The 14,687-nt window shown below is 36.7% G+C and overlaps 1 protein-coding gene across 1 annotated transcript in view; it reads right to left on the reverse strand.

Annotated features, from left to right (window-relative positions):
- The window catches only part of ncam1a (neural cell adhesion molecule 1a), a 473,099-nt gene that overhangs the window by 21,435 nt on the left and 436,977 nt on the right, over nucleotides 1–14,687 (reverse strand). The gene's annotated exons all lie outside the window — the stretch shown is intronic.

The following is a 14,687-nucleotide window of genomic DNA, read 5'->3' on the forward strand; positions in this document are numbered from 1 at the left end:
CTCTAACTAATAACAGAGTGGAAATAGTCAGGGGTGACAGTGGAGTCGGATGCAGGAGTTTGCCCTGCAACCGGAGGGTTGTCGGTTAAGGCCCTGGCTCTGGCTTTCTGTGTCCTTGGGCAAGACGCTTCACCTGCATTGCCTACTGATTTTTTTTCTGTGTGCAATGAATTATGCACAAGATCAACTTTTGAATGGAATTAATTGAATTATATTAGCATCTGCTGACATTCTAATGTATCAAGAAAAATTTGTTGTCTGAAAGACAAAACTCTGTGTCCGTTTATATTCTCTTTTGATCCATATTATTCTGTATTTTATTTTTGGATATTTTTTTATGAACTCCTGCCACTGTGTGGTGCTGCGCTGCCATTAAAATGCCAGAAGCATCAACTGTGTTTAGAGCAATGCTTGGAACAGGCTTCCTTCTCTGATTAAGATGTTTGGAAACTTGTCATGGATCGGTCAGCATGAGTGGCTCAGGCAACTTTAAACTTTAAACATGGATTGCTATTTGATGCCAGAATCATATTTCCTATTTTGTCTTTTATTTTAATAAAATCATAAAAAAAATGTCTCTTGGAGAATTTTAGTATTGAGATTAACTCCAGCTTATTGTACATTCACTTGTGCATCATATGCTTATTTCATTCAGAACATCAACCAATGTAATTAATAACATCTAGGAAACACAAGCTAAGGAATGTTTTAAGCTACATAAATTCTTTAAAATTTGAGCAGCTTTCCATATAGACAGCATGGACACAGCTATTGTGCCATTTACTTTATTATTATATTATAGAAGTGGCATAAAGATCCATCTACACCGACCAGCCTTACCATTACTCCGTACATTCTGATAATCACAGGGGTTAAAATAACAAGGAGGAGATCTAGGGGGGGTGATAACTCATTTTCCTAGAGACAGAATTTTGTTTAGGTTAACCAGCAGTGCCAGAGACAGTTAGATAAAACAAAAATCTAATTTTAACAACAGGCCGGGGATTCTTTTGAAATTCATTTATACATTTCAAAAGTTTGCCCATTTTGCCTGTATAACTAATTCTGCTAATAAGGGTAATAGTAGTACTTGCCACACACACTTGTATTTGTAAACCGATATTCCCTTGTATTTTGTTTTGAGAGATTATTTCTACTCTCTATGGGGGGTATGAATATTTTCATGTATTCATGCTTGTTTCAAGCAAATTACCTCATCATGCCACAATAAAAAAAAAAAAATAATAAAAAAAAATTTAGAAATGTAAATTTACAGTCATATGTTTATAATAAGAGTGCACTTTTAATAAAGATTAAATTGTCCAGAGTTGATCCAAATGAATTTTTTTTGTTTTGCACTTGTGTAAACAAAATGACAAACAAATCTGTCTATATCTATATCTATATCTCTATACATCTAATTTCTGACAAAAAAAATTAATAAATAAACTTGATTCTGCTGCTAAACCAGAAGTGTAAATATCCCCAAAGGAAATATTTTATGCCATTTTTATATTTCATATTTATTGCTTTTAAATGGAAATATATATTTTAAAACAGGTTTAATGTTCAAAAGCAGCATCTATAGTAAGTCAATATCCTTCTATCCAAATGATCTGATGACGGTGACCTGCACCAGTATAGTTTAGCCAAAGTTGAACCTATGAGCAGTGTTATATAACGCATATTGTATTTAATGGAAAGACACTTAGGTTCAGATTTCATCTAGCTTTGATAACCAGTCATTGAATATGCTGATTTTACATGTTCAGTCACACTAAGGGCCGGATTTATCAAGATCCAATTTTGCGTGCAGTAATTTGCGCTCGCAAACTGGAATTTTGCGCGAGGGGCTGAACCATGGTTTGCGGGTGATTTAACAAGAGTGATTGCGTAACTGGTGGCAGGTGCAAAACTGTTGGAGACGCCCTACTTAAATGATGGTTTTGCGCGTTTGGTGGTTTGCGGCAAAGTAGTTTGTAGTCTGTACAAACTAGTGCATTAAGAATTTTAAATCTTACAGTGACCCCCAACAAAAAAAAAAAAAAAATATATATATATATATATATATATATATATATATATATATATATATATATATATATATATATATATATATATATATATATATATAAATTGGCAACCTTTATTCCCTAAGGTGGTATGTGCTGCAGTAAAAAACAAAACAAAAAAAAAACCAGGTGTTTTGTATTGGCCTGTGACTGTGGATGAGATCCCCGCAGCATTGGCACGTTGCTCCACAGGCGCAGGGGGAGAACCCCGACCCCGTCGGACAGCACTTCTGAAAAAACGAGATTGGGAGATCCCAGTTCTCGCTGCAACCGTACGCTGGAATGACCCAGATGCAAAAAAGTGCAATGTTGCAAGGAGTTTTGTGATATCTGGTATTGCGTGGGTCCTCCTTGTGGCTGGCTCCAAATCCATTCGGAGTTCCTCCAACAGCTCCAAAATGGCAATGCTGGATAAACGATACGTTTTGATGATCGTTTCCTCGTTCATTCCAAAAATATTCACACGGAGTGAAAAAATGCGTTCTCTGCGTCTCCTTGCTTCATTTCCATGTCTCCTTCTTGCGACAATAACCGCTGCCATGTGTGCGCAATTACGCATACAGACCATTTGCACCTTCTTTTGAAACATGTTAAAAATAGAGTCAGATACCGTTAGCAAAATTGCTTTCAGGTTTGATAAATCACTTTGCGAGTGCTAAATTAATATATTTACATGTTCTCCTCCCACAAGACGCACTTTTGCGTGTAAACGCCCCATATTGCATATTCATTGCAGAAAAAGTACTAAATGGATAAGAGGCGCTATTTAGCACGTTTTAAAGACCAAATTCTTTTAGCACGCTGTTGATAGATCAGTTTGTAAATTTTTTAGCGTGCGCAGTGAAATAGCTCACGTTTTTATACACGCAAACCTTTGATAGATCCGGCCCTAAGTGCTTTAACAGCTATAAATCAAACTCAAAAACCTCTGAAATGTGCCTGTTTTCAATAATAATGTCCTCGAAATGAGCTTATTTGTCAAATGGGGATTTAAGCACATGGTACCTTTTTTAAGAATTCAATGCAAATGCTGACAGGTAACTGGAACAGTCAGATTTTTTAAGCATAATTGCACCTTTTGTCGAATAATATCAGCTCCAGAATAAGCAGCACAACACCCATAAAAAGTCTCCTAAAGGCTTTCTAATTATTTCTCTGTACACATTATTGGGATTCTAATATTTTTATGCCTCTTGATCTTTTATCATCCTGCTGCTCTTTAATAGCACAGTATAAAATAGATCCGTACTGTGCAGACCTTTGGGTAACCTTGGATCTGAGAGCCTTTTTGAAGCAACATTTACTGGTCAGAACTATTAAAAGGGTACTTCTAACATCTCCTCCATTTACTTCTAGACTTTCTCAGTAATAAGATGGCCATTCCAGGAAAAAAATAAAATAAAATAACAGATGCCTGAAAAAGCATAACTCTTTAAGTTCAACACAGGGCCTTTTATCGACCTCTCTTGGTTTGTACAGTGGCAGCCATTAAAAATGTCCCCACTTTCCTTGATGGGCCCTTGGCAGGTCCCCTACAATTCCATTTTAAACATTGATATTTGTACAAATTTTTTTTTTCTGTCATGATTTTTTACATTAAAATCTAAAGTGAAACATCATACTAAGAGTAAAAAAATATGCAGAACGGGGTCACTCCAGTGGCTGGAAGTTGGAGGGGATTTTGCTGGGAGTTGCAGGGAATGGGCTAACATTCGTGTGGCGTTTGACTGGGAAGGGTCATTTTGGATGGCTGGTACTGTATGTTTCTTTAATATTTAGTTTAACAGAGTAACATTGTAAATACCAAGAGTCGAGGGGAGGGGAAGAAATTGTGAGCTGCTGTTTCTGATATGGGCCATCTAGGCAAATTCCCAGGGTGACATAGAAAGGGAATGATTAAATATAACTTCTTTCAGCTGTGTCCTGAATAGGTTTTTTTATTACTTTTATGCATGTGCAGTCATTGGGGAGTTTGCACCCATCCTGCATGATGATGATGCAAATCAGGACCCTGGGTTATGTGCTGTTTTGTGTATTTCTAGTGCATTTTATTTTACATCAGAATGTCAGTCATCTCAAAATGAAGAGGTTGGACCAACTGCAAACCATTTGACTGTTCAGGTAAATCCTAGCTGCTCATAATCAAATGAAATCCTCCTTAATAAAAATCAAAGCAAAAAAATTCAGCTAAAGTGCTCAAGAAGCGCGGGTTGATGTCATAGTGACCTTCAGCTGTCTGCATAACAGGTTCTGCTGTCTCTTGCCAGTGATATTATGGTCATTACAGCAGGTATCAGCAATGAAGGCAGTGTGGGCAGCAGCCAAGTGAAAAAGAAAGCAGCACCTTTAAAAGAACTTGTATTGAAATGTAAAATGTGACCATTGTGTTCCATGTCCTTCGTTATGTGTGGCGACTCTTTTTGCACCGACTCCAGCTGCAGTTCACACCTTTTTAATCTCACATAAAATTCCTCCCAAAGCTTTGCCCCCCCACCCCCACCCTCCCAGTCCTTTCAAGGCTGCAGCTATCTCTCAACCCGCCATCAATCTGCCTAGAAGAAGCAGTGACCTTCAGGGTTTTGTTTTGTTTTTTTCTTATGGAGGATCTAATTGACCGTCTGCTGAACAACTGTCAAGTCATCAGTCTTGTTTTTAATCGTGCAAGCCAAAACAATTCTTATTTGTCTTGTGTATTATTCAAATAATCTTAAAAACTTGCAATTTTTCGCAGGTATGGAGGACCAACTATGCCATATTTAAAATTCAATACAGAAATAAATAAATGCTCAATAAATATACAAGCATACAATTAATTACCAACAAAAATACAATTCACAAATAAATGTAAGAAGAAATTAAATTATACAGTGAGACATAAATATATATAACTCTTTTCATTAGCTTCTTTTTTTTTTGTCCTTGAAGCTAGAAATGCAAAAAGGGAAGGCAGAAATGAGGGTAGGCAGCAATGTAAAAAGGGCAGGCGGAAATGTAAAAAGGGCAGGGGGAAATGTAAAAAGGGCAGGGGGAAATGTAAAAAGGGAAGGCAGAAATGTAAAAAGGGGAGGCGGAAATGTAAAAAGGGAAGACGGAAATGTAATAAGGGAAGGCAGAAATGTAAAAAGGGAAGGCAGAAATGTAAAAAGGGCAGACGGAAATGTAAAACGGGAAGGCAGAAATGTAAAAAGGGAAGGCAGAAATGTAAAAAGGGAAGGCAGAAATGAGGGCAGCAGCAATGTAAAAAGGGCAGGCAGCAATGTAAAAAGGGCAGGCGGAAATGTAAAAAGGGCAGGGGAAATGTAAAAAGGGGAGGCGGAAATGTAAAAAGGGAAGGCAGAAATGTAAAAAGGGAAGACTGAAATGTAATAAGGGAAGGCAGAAATGTAAAAAGGGAAGGCAGAAATGTAAAAAGGGCAGACGGAAATGTAAAAAGGGAAGGCAGAAATGTAAAAAGGGAAGGCAGAAATGTAAAAAGGGCAGACGGAAATGTAAAAAGGCAAGGGAGAAATGTAAAAAGGGCAGACGGAAATGTAAAAAGGCAAGGCAAAAATGTAAAAAGGGCAGACGGAAATGTAAAAAGGCAAGGCAGAAATGTAAAAATGGTAGACGGAAATGTAAAAAGGGAAGGCAGCAATGTAAAAAGGGCAGGCGGAAATGTAAAAAGGGCAGGGGGAAATGTAAAAAGGGAAGGCAGAAGTGTAAAAAGGGGAGGCGGAAATGTAAAAAGGGAAGGCAGAAATGTAAAAAGGGAAGACGGAAATGTAATAAGGGAAGGCAGAAATGTAAAAAGGGAAGGCAGAAATGTAAAAAGGGCAGACGGAAATGTAAAAAGGGAAGGCAGAAATGTAAAAAGGGCAGACGGAAATGTAATAAAGGAAGGCAGAAATGTAAAAAGGCAAGGCAGAAATGTAAAAAGGGCAGACGGAAATGTAAAAAGGCAAGGCAGAAATGTAAAAAGGGCAGACGGAAATGTAAAAAGGCAAGGCAGAAATGTAAAAATGTTAGACGGAAATGTAAAAAGGGAAGGCAGAAATGTAAAAAGGGAAGGCAGAAATGAGGGCAGGCAGAAATTTTAAAAGGGCAGACAGAAATGTAAAAAGGGAAGGCAGAAATGTAAAAAAATATATATAAAGGACAAAAAAATAAATGTATTTATTTTTAAATATGGCAGAGTTGGTCCTCCATACTCAGGTGCAAACAACAATCAGCAAATTAGTAGAGATAAAAGTCTGAAACATGACTGTGACTAATGACTTCAAACCTAACATCCTATTGTATTGATTTGAATTACTATTGATATTCTTATTTATTTAGGTTATCCATTTATGCTGATTTTACACAGTTTCTGTCTTGCAGTTAAATAACATGCAGCTGTCATTTTTTGCATATCTCTGCTGTTGCTGGTATCCATTACTGTAAAAATGTCCACAGCTTTGATTATTTATTCTCCAAATGCACAGTATTTGCATTGTAAAAACACTGTCAGTACTTTATTTGTTTATTTTCTTAACTGTGTCACTTATTCTGTTATTTTTCACATTGGTCCACATTGTTTGTACAAATTCTGCTTGACCTTTCGTTGCTTTAACACAACAATTTCCCTATTGTGGGACAATAAATGGATTTTCTATTCTATTCTAATCCAAATAAAGTGAATGTCCAGGCTCATATTTTCTCAAGGTGTGATGAAACGCTGTGCAGATTCTATTTACGTTACAGCGCATATAAATAAAAAGGGACTAAAATATATTTCACAAAGAGCCGCTCAAAACAGGATTCAGTGACCTCAGCTGGTTCAGCCACTAAAGCCAAGAGAAGCCATGGCTATCTTGAAACAAAAACAAAGAATTTATTTCAAACCTACAATGGTTACATGGAAACACACTGATATACACTTACAAAAATGTCTCAAAGAATAAAATAATTTCACATTCTTGAAATGGTTTTCTTAGCATTAGACAGTTGTTGCATTTATGTTTTCAGACAGTTTGTGGATTTTAGGTAAAAAGAGACCATGAACTGTCAAAATAACAGCAGATTTCTGGTACTTCTTTAGTTTGAAAAGACTATGTACACTTTGTCCCAAAACATGATCATCTTTTTTTTTTCTTCCTTCATAACACTCCATCTTTTCATAACAAGGCGGTCAAATAAGTGTATTTTTGTAAATGAGCATAATATCACGTGAAAAAGCAAAGAAAATAAAAAAAGATTTGTTTGACTAAAACCAAAGTTACCTTTACACTGTCTTTCCAGTTGGAGCCCAAAAAGAATTAGGGACAGGATTTGCGCTTGTTTCCAGTTTAACACATTCATAATGCTCGACTAGGAGAGGCGGTGGAGAGAGGGGAAATGAAGCAGCTTCATTGCATATTCTGGAGTAGAGGATCATGCCTTTTGCCAGCTTTCATGCTGTGCTCATGCCTTTATTTCATTGTGGCATATCTGTGGAATGAGGTCTTTGCCAGACAGGCAAAAAAAAAAAAAAAAAAACTAAGGAAACTATACTTTCTGTTTTCTGTTCAGACAACAAGTTGTTTAGCAGTAGAAGGAAGTTTTATGAACAACGCACCCCTATTAAAATCGCATTAAGGCATTATGAATGTGTTAGTGTTCAATTATAAGACAAAGCAACAGTACTGCATTGCTTTAATGCCAACCTCAACTGGTAACACAAACATTCAGAAAACCACTTTCCCAAATATATTCATATACAGTTGTGTGGAAAAAAAAAAAGATTTAGACTTCCCTTTTTGCTTATTAGTCACATTTAATTGCTTCAGATCATGTGCAACTATGATTTCAGAGCTGCAGATATTAATTGTTTTGTAATTCATGAATATATCAATTGAATTTTTTATAATCAGTTAATCAAAAAGAGACATTAATCCCACTTCCGAAAGTAAACAAATATATCAAGAAACTCCACAACTATTCGGTCAATTGCAGCCTTTTGGTACCATTATAAATTTATGATGTAAAATCATATTTTTTGTGGAATCACTATAAATGAACTGAAAACAAAGGAAAAACAAAAACATTTGCATATTTTTTTTAAGTTGACAGTAAAGCACACCCTGAAAATCCTTACAAAAACATATAAAACTCCTCAGATTCTATTATTTTACTTCTTTCCTATTACTGCAGAAAATTAGGCCATAACCAGTTGAATCATATTTGATCCACAAGGTGTTTTAGTTTGCTTTTGACCTTATATAATTGAATCTGGCCAATTACAAGTGCTGATTTTCATTGTAGGACTCAGTCTGCCTATACTGTACATTACCTTTAGACAGTGTATCATCAACCTTTTTCAGAGCGATTTAAAAGGGCTAACAGTGTTCAATGGACAAAGGCTACAAAAGTGATTGGTATTTTTATAACTCTCTTTCCCCATGGAAATTACCACATCTAATAATGTCCAAAAAAAGACGTGGTCTGTTTAAATAGTATGTCTTTCTATTTTATAAGTACATTAGCCAAAAACTCACTGGCATTTTTTAACCATATATTCACCTGCCGTTTCCCTCCCTGCTGTTATTATCATTTTTTTCATTCACCTGTTTCCTTTGCCTTGTATTGGGTTCAGCCTGAGCGATCGGGGCCAGATCATTATTTGTTTTCTGTTACTGTCTGTTCAGTTTTGTTCAGTTTATTCCACGGTTTATGTCCTGGATCCTGGCGGCCAGTGGAAAGAGGCTTTTGTGTCTGTCCCGTCTCCTGATCATGCACCGTTTCTTCCCTGCGGAGTTCTCAGGGTTTTGGCTCGGAATGCGGGGAGGATCAGAGGAGACCAGAACCATCACGTTCTGGTTCAACGTCTTGTCTCTGTTACCCTCAACCACTGAGCCTGCCAGTCTTCATCTGAGCCTGTCAGCTTCTGTACGTGTCTGCCTTGTCATGCTTCTGGACTCCGTCGGACTTGGAACCTGCCGCAGAGCTCTTGGGATTCCTGGAAGCCTGGATCCTGTCTGATCTGTCTTTTCCTGTCTGATCTGTCTTTTTCTGTCTGATCTGTCTTCCCCTGACTCTGATTGGCTTCCTGCCAATCCTCTGGGGCTGCAGCACCGGTGACACTCTGGGTGACGCACGCTTAGTCAGTTTGCAGCCCAGCGGCTGGATTGCGCCCCTTTCAGGGATTGGGCTGAACTGTTAAAACAGGTAAGTGACTCACTCTTATAATCATCTCCTGTCAGATGATCGCGGTCACTTACCTGTGTTTATCCCTCAACCAAAATGCGATTGGGCGGTGCCCCGCCCCCTCCTGCAGTCACCGCGAGCCGCAGATCCTCGGCGGCTTCACTTCTGTTCCGTCCGTTTATGTTTTTATTTTAATAAACGTTTTGAACTTTCCTACTGGCTATCTCACCTTGAATACTGGGTCCATCTGTCCTGTTTATGACAATATACAGGTGCTGGTCATAAAATTAGAATATCATGAAAAAGTAGATTGATTTCAGTAATTCCATTTAAAAAGTGAAACTTGTATATTATATTCATACATTACATACAAACTCATATATTTCAGATGTTTATTTTGTTTAATTTTGATGATTACAAATGACAACAAATGAAAATCTCAAATTCATCATATCAGAAAATTAGAATATTACTGAAGACCAATAAAAACAAAGGATTTATAGAAATGTTGGCCAACTGAAAAGTATGAACATGAAAAGTATAAGCATGTACAGCACTCAGTATTTAGTTGGGCCTCCTTTGGCCTGTATTACTGCAGCAATGCGGCGTGGCATGGAGTCGATCAGTCTGTGGCACTGCTCAGGTGTTATGATAGCCCAGGTTGCTCTAATAGTGGCTTTTAGCTCTTCTGAATTGTTGGGTCTGGTGTATTGCATCTTCTTCTTCACAATACCCCATAGATTTTCTATGGGGAAAAGGTCAGGAGAGTTTGCTGGCCAATTAAGAACAGGGATACCATGGTCCTTCAACCAGGTACTGGTAGCTTTGGCACTGTGTGCAGGTGCCAAGTCCTGTTGGAAAATGAAATCTGCATCTCCAAAAAGTTGGTCAGCTGCAGGAAGCATGAAGTGCTCTAAAACTTCCTGGTATGTGGCTGCGTTGACCCTGGACCTCAGAAAACACAATGGACAAACACCAGCAGATGACATGGCACCCCAAACCATCACTGACTGTGGAAACTTTACACTGGACTTCAAGCAACGTGGATGAAGTGCCTCTCTTCTTTTCCTCCAGACTCTGGGACCTTGATTTCCAAAGGAAATGCAAAATTTACTTTCATCAGAGAACATGACTTTGGACCACTCACCAGCAGGTTATCTCTCTTGCTTGTACACTTTTTTCGACCACATCTTTTCCTTCCCTTCGCCTCTCTATTAATGTGCTTGGACACTGAGCTCTGTGAACAGCCAGCCTCTTTAGCGATGACCTTTTGTGTCTTGCCCTCCTTGTGCAAGGTGTCGATGGTCGTCTTTTGGACAACTGTCAAGTCAGCAGTCTTCCCCATGATTGTGTAGCCTATAGAACTAGACTGAAAGACCATTTAAAGGCTTTTGCAGGTGGTTTGAGTTAATTAGCTGATTAGAGTGTGGCACCAGGGGCCATCAATTTTGAACCTTTTCACAATATTCTAATTTTCTGATATGATGAATTTGAGATTTTCATTTGTTGTCATTTGTAATCATCAAAATTAAACAAAATAAACATCTGAAATATATGAGTTTGTATGTAATGTATGAATATAATATACAAGTTTCACTTTTTAAATGGAATTACTGAAATCAATCTACTTTTTCATGATATTCTAATTTTATGACCAGCACCTGTATGTTAGAGCCTTAAGTTGCATCTCCTCTGGCTAAAGTGCTATAAAACCACTGAGAGTATTTAAAACGTAAAAAGACTAAAAAAATATGACCAATTGACCAATGACCAATAACAGGTCTGACCAATTTTTAAAAAAGGTTAAAAGTGGGTTTTGCCCTCTGGGCCCAGTACCAGGTCCTTTAGATTTAAGATTAAGGTGATTCATTTTTTCAGACAAAAAAAAAAAATAAAAAAAAATCACACCTCCACTTTCAAATCTGCCTATACGGATCAGGATCCATCTTAAAGTTCATTACTTGCCTTCAAAGCTTTAAATCGCCTAACATCACCCTACCTTTGTGAGTTGCTGCATTCTTAAAAAACCTACCCAAACCTACCCACTTAGATCATTTGACCAGTAATTGCTCCCAAAACTAGGCTTAAACACAAGACTAATTCTGATTTTACGTAGTGTAGCAGCTGCTAAACGGTGGAACACTTTGCCCCTCTACCTCAGCAATGCCTCTTTTATGCAAAACTTTTTTGTTAAAACTTTTTAAACCCCAGGTAATCTGTTTGAATTTTAACACTGTAAAAAAGTTGATTATATTTTGCTCCATTTAATTTTCCTTACATTATGGCAGAATTATCACATTGTATGTATCTTACCATGTTGGTGTTGTCCACAAAAAACTTGATATTTTTTTTAGTAAATGTATGGTTTTGGCCTTGAATTCACCTATAGAAGCATTTTTGTCCAGCTTTTTTTTGTTTTGTTGTTGTTGTTGAGTCAATGCCTAAAAAGCTTTAGATGTTGTTCTTGGTTTATCTGTAACCTCCTAGAGGGGTCATTGATGTTTGGCCTTCTTTGCTTCGTCAGCCACATTGTAATTTATTGATTTGTTGAACCTACAGGTCTGGCAATAATCAGGGCTGGGAATGAGCAGCTGTCCAAAAATGTGGTATATTTATCATTAGCCATAATTTACCAATGAAGGCAATTACTTTTAAACATTAGAAAAAAAGTATTGATGATCTGAAACATTTAAATGTTACATAAAAGCAAAAAGGAATATAAATTTAAGAGGCCACAATGTTTTTCACAACACTGTACAACATGAAAACAGATGAAAAAGGCAATCTAACCCCAAATCCCAAATTTGAAGTATGCAAGTACTGGGCACCCTGTAATGAAACCAACGGTCTTCACTTTTTTTGTTTTGTTTCCAAGCTTGTGTGTGGCTGCACAAAGGTCAGAAGGCATAGAAAGCAAAGGAGTCTGAACCCATAGATTTCAAAAGGTCCAGATTCTCCTCTTTCTCCTCGAACAAAATCAGTTTATGAGAGCAAGAGCAAAGTCAGCACTGACAGTAGAAGAGTTGCCAGACTGTAAGACATGCACTGGCAGCCCAGGGTAGCTGAAATTATTGACCAAAAATACAGACATATAGGCAGTTTTTACAATATTTTTTTAAATGATAGTCAGCAAGTATGACATAAAGACAGAAAATAACAAAATAGAAGAAAAAAGAAAGAAAATTGTGTTTATGGTAATGTCATGGTCCATAGGTGCCCAGGAGATCAAACATGAAGACAAGGAGAAGACACAGAGAAAAGGGAAGCAGGAGGAAAAAGGGACAAAGAGATTGAAAAATAGGTCAGAAATCCAGAAATTCAAGTCTATAAAGCTATCTCAAACAGAGGAACATAAAAGAAAACTCTACGTCAGAGAATCAAAAATAAAAATACAAAAAAAGCCATAGTATGTTAGTAGCACAGGAAATTATATTTTATGGAAGAAATGGATGGAAGGTCTTAGAAAGGAAGGTCATGGGGGATGGCAGCAGTAAGGAAGGCATTTCAGGCAGCAATCTTTTGTAAAGGTTTGAAATCAGGCATAGCTGCTGTACTGTATATAAAATCATATAAAAACCTTAAAGTAGAAAACAAATCAATTGGAATTTGGTTATTAAATTACTCGTAAGTAACGACTTAAAGAAATGAAGTAAATTTTTACCTCCTCCTGATATATTCAGTTTTTACCGAGACATTTCCTGACTAAAGCTATGAGAGGAAACTTAGGATCAAGGGCCTAATATTTATATTTAGTGTCTTTGAACTATTCTACAGATGAAAAGCAAGAAAGAAAAGTTTAATGTTGTCATCCAAAAAAAAAAGAGTTGTTTCTGTCATGATTTAAGGTGGAAAGTTGGCGCCGACTCTCCAGAAAAATGTGTTTTGTTCATATTTTCATTTTATTAATATGCTTTGATATAATATATTCTATATCAAACAAGTATTTGAAAGATGCTTTAGTAGGTATTTAATCTGCAGTTGTAAATATCCGAATACAGAAAGTAGACAAATTCTTAAGCAAAACATTTATGAAAAATTTATTTTTTTCCTAAGATACGTTGATCTTATGTTCTCGTTTCACTTGCTTAGCTTTTAAACAAAAGTCTGAAGGACTTTTTCCAAAGAGATTGAAATGCTATGTATGGATCTTCATTGTTTGTGATTCAGGGTTCTTTTTTTTCTTTATATTTCAGATACATAGATTCAAAAGAAACATTTTATCTTTAACTGGAAGCTACCCCTGTCCTATTTTCTTTCAGCAGAGAGGGAATGGCCATTTATTGAATAAGGTCATGCTGCAAGGTTTATTATAAATAGCTCAATAGGCTCAAGAGTGAAATTCAAAGAAATTATGTCATCACATTAAAAATTGAATCTACACACACAAAATGGACAGAAAAAAAAAATATATATATATATATATTACTGTATTATACAGATCCTTAGCAACTGTCTTTTACTTCACATTCAACCTTGGCTCAGGAGATTTGGATGACTGTCAGTATTTTTCACAGACTTGTCAAAGTAAAGATGGGGCGCTCAGAAAGTTACATGTCAATGAAGTATGACATTTTTAAAGTTAGTTTTTCTACAATTCAGTTACAAAAAAAGAATCACGGGTTGGTGTTTTACATTTCAATGGAAAGTTGTAAAGAAAAGGAAAAACTTTGGTAAAATAACATGCAGAGGCAATAAGGGAAAAGCACAAGCATGGGGCAGATGGGCCAAATCTAGATATCTTTAATCCCTACTGTATGTGACACAGTCAGTTATGACTGAAGGAGCTGCCAGCTGCAGGTATTGGTGGTCTATCAGGTCCAAAGTCACATATCAGAGCTATTTAGAAGTAAATTCTACCTTTCATTGTGTAAAAAAGTTTATAATAGACATGAAAGATATGATTACAATGTGGGCTTCTTACATGCCATCTGTATTAAAGCAGTAAGCCCTACAGAGTCTATATTGAGTGCATGGACGGTAGTCATAACTGTTAGCTTTTTCCTTTAAGGCATGAAAAGATTATGTGGTGTCCACCTGCTGTTTGTGTATTTTTAAATAGTGCGCATGCGTCAGTGCCCTCCCCTTTGCAAAAGTCCTCTACGCTGGAAACGACTATGTAATTTATACGTAATTTTGTATTTCACCTAAAGAGGCAGCAAAGTGCCAGGATGCACCTAGTCAGCAGGAAATCTATATAAGAAGAAGTCTCTGCCGACGTCATTAAATACAGTACTTGCTGCAGAATTAAAGGTAATTTACCTGGCCAGCAAAAGTTTTGCGACCAGAATATCCATTTTCATATATCCGACTGAAAATGTTTTGTCATTGTCTCCTTTCTATCTCCTCTTTCTTTCATCTTTTCTCTTTTTTTTTTCTTTTTTCCTTTTTCTTCTTCTGTTTTTCTGCTCTATTTACATTGCAGTGTCCATATAAACTGTAAAACTCCCTGCATAATTATAATAAAGCAATTTATAT

The sequence above is a fragment of the Cyprinodon tularosa genome, unplaced genomic scaffold (assembly GCF_016077235.1).
Source record: "Cyprinodon tularosa strain WSP-4 unplaced genomic scaffold, ASM1607723v1 ctg28, whole genome shotgun sequence".
In the NCBI taxonomy this organism is placed as follows: Eukaryota; Metazoa; Chordata; class Actinopteri; order Cyprinodontiformes; family Cyprinodontidae; genus Cyprinodon; species Cyprinodon tularosa.